Raw genomic sequence first — 2924 nt, forward strand, 5'->3', positions numbered from 1 at the left:
CTGTTAAGGTGGACTGGGCACGGTTGTTTGTGCATATAGTCCCAGGATTTTGGGAGGCAGAGGTGGGTGGATCACTTGAAGTCAGGAGTTCGAGACCAGCCTGGCCAACATGATGATACCCCATCTCTACTAAAAATACAAAAGTTAGCTGGGGGTGGTGGGCACCTGTAATCCCAGCTACTCAGGAGGCTGAAGCAGGAGAATCACTTGAACCTGGGAGAAGGAGGTTGCAGTGAGCCGAGATTGCGCCACTCCAGCCTGGGCAACAGAGCGAGAGTCCATCTGAAAAAAAAAATATGTTAAGGTGGCCCATCATGGGCAGAACCTAAAAAAGAAATGTGACTTCCTGTTCTAGTTGAAAGTGTCCCTGACTGTGGCCTTCGGGGCTGCTTTGTCCTCCCTCTCTTCCTCTGTCTCTTTGCTTAGGGATGGCCTTATTTCCCCATGGAAGTGCAGACTTCATGTTTGATGTGTGTTGTCGGGGTCAGTCTGTAGACTGATTGCTAACCTCTTTCCAGATCATCTCTTTGGCTCAGGAGATCTTTGGCCCTGCTTTGTTTTCCTGAACTAGAGCAAACCTACATTTTAGAATGGGCGTCTTCAAAGGCCAGTCAGCAGATAAGCCAGGAAGGACCTTTGACTGCAGGCCAACCGTAGAGTGACCTCGACGTAGGGCACCACAGATCGTCAGAACTGGAAGGATTCATGGGGGTCATTTCATCTGGCCGGGGCCCAGAAGACTAGGAGATGTGCCTGCAGTCCCTCAAGGTCAAATGGCAAATTGCTGGCTGGAATGAGATGAAGCTGGTGGTAGATGCTAGTTTTCCTGGGCTTACCTGGAATGCAATTTTTGCATATTTGAAATCTGGCCATTTCATGTTAAGTTAAATATGTTTAGTAAATGTGAAAAGAGAAACCAGAAAATAACGGTTCCTGTCAGCTTGGGGAAGTGTATCCTTCTGTGACCTCACCAACACTTACCCTAAAGAGGCCTATTAAAAGCTCCTTTGGACTTCCCCCGCCTCCCCGGAAGGAGTAAATATCTCCTTGGCGTTGAGCAAATAGAGTTGGTATTTAGCAGCTGCTTGAGCTGATGTTTCTGAGGCAAATGAGTCTCTTACGGAGAGTTGGTCAGCTCTCTGTGAGAGGCCTGAAAGTCAGAGGGCAACTTGCTGTGTGTCTCTCGCAAGTCACTTTCGTTCTCTGGGCTGCAGTTCCTCCATCGGGGCAGGTGAAGGATTTGGACTACCGGGTAGGTCAAGCCTTGCTGCCTCGGCACCTCCACAGTTGTAAAAAATAATCTGCATTTTTGTTTTTGAGTCGGAGTTTCACTCCATTGCCCATGCTGGAGTGCAGTGGCACGATCTCGGCTCACTGCGACCTCCACCTCCCAGGTTCAAGCAATTCTACTGGCTCAGCCTCCTAAGTAGCTAGGACTACAGGCATCCGCTACCATGCCCGACTAATTTTTGTATTTTTAGTAGAGATGGAGTTTCACCATGTTGGCCAGGCTGGTCTTGAACTCCCGACCTCAGGTGATCTGCCTGCCTTGGCCTCCCAAAGTGCTGGGATTACAGGCCTGATCCACTGCGGCCGGCCATAATCTGCATTTTTAGTAAACATCCCAAGTGGTTCTCAATTCCAGCTGCTGCAAGAATCACTAGTATGCTTGTTTTTATTTTATTTGTTATTTATTTTTTGTTTGAGATGGGGTCTCACTCTGTCACTCAGGCTGCAATACAGTGGCCCAATCTGGGCTCACTGCAAGCTCCACCTCGAAGGGTCAAGCAATCCTCCTACCTCAGCCTCCCGAGTAGCTGGGACCACAGGTATGCGCCACAATGCCCAGCACATTTTCTGTACTTTTGTAGACATGGGGTTTCGCCATGTTCCCCGGGCTGGTCTCAAACTCCTGGGCTCAAGCAATCTGTCTGGGTCAGCCTCCCAAAGTGTTAGGATTACAGGTGTGAGCCACTGTATCTGGCAGGATGCTTATTTTAAAATGCAGATTTTAAATGCAGGTTTTCCATGATTTCTCCTGGCCTGATAGCGCCTTTCTTTTTGGTGCTGAATAACATTTCATGGTGTGGATGCAGCACACAGTTTGCTTATCTAGTCATCTATTATTATTATTTTTTTTCATTCTCTCCATCACACTCAGGTACACCTATCAAACGTAGCTATTCATCTGTTAAAGGAAATCTTAGTTGCTTCCAAGCTTTAGCATTTATGACTAAAGTTGCTATAAGCTTTCATGTGCAAGTTTTTGTATGAAAATAAGTCTCCATCATTTTAATCTATTTATTTATTCATTTATTTATTTTGAGACGAAGTTTCACTCTTGTTGCCCAGGCCAGAGTGCAATGGCATGATCTTGGCTCACCACAACCTCCACCTCCCAGTTTCAAGCAATTCTCCTGCCTCAGCCTCCTGAGTAGCTGGGATTACAGGCACACACCATCACACCTGGCTAATTTTGTATTTTTAGTAGATGTATGGTTTCTCCATGTTGGTCAAGCTGATCTCGAACTCCCGACCTCAGGTGATCCGCCCGCCTCTGCCTCCCAAAGTGCTGGAATTACAGGTGTGAGCCACCGCGCCTGGCCATTTTATTTAAGTGAGACGGAGTGTGCCCACGCTGGTCTCAAACTCCTGACCTCAAGCAATCTACCCACCTTGGCCTTCCAAAGTGCTGGGATTACAAGCGTGAGCCACCACGCCTGGGCCATTTTATTATTTTAACGTGATAGAACTACAAGGCTGAGGAAATCATGAGAAACCAGCCACTGCTGGAGGGTTCTGGAGGAAGTTCTGACAGGCTGCAGGGGCCAGAGATAGGGGTGCCTCTGCAATAGTTCCTTTTTTTTTTTTCCTGTTCTTTCAGATTTACTCAGCAAATGACTCAAACACCAGTAAACAAAAAT

This window comes from Cebus imitator, unplaced genomic scaffold (genome assembly GCF_001604975.1).
Source record: "Cebus imitator isolate Cc_AM_T3 unplaced genomic scaffold, Cebus_imitator-1.0 Scaffold93, whole genome shotgun sequence".
Lineage (NCBI taxonomy): Eukaryota > Metazoa > Chordata > Mammalia > Primates > Cebidae > Cebus > Cebus imitator.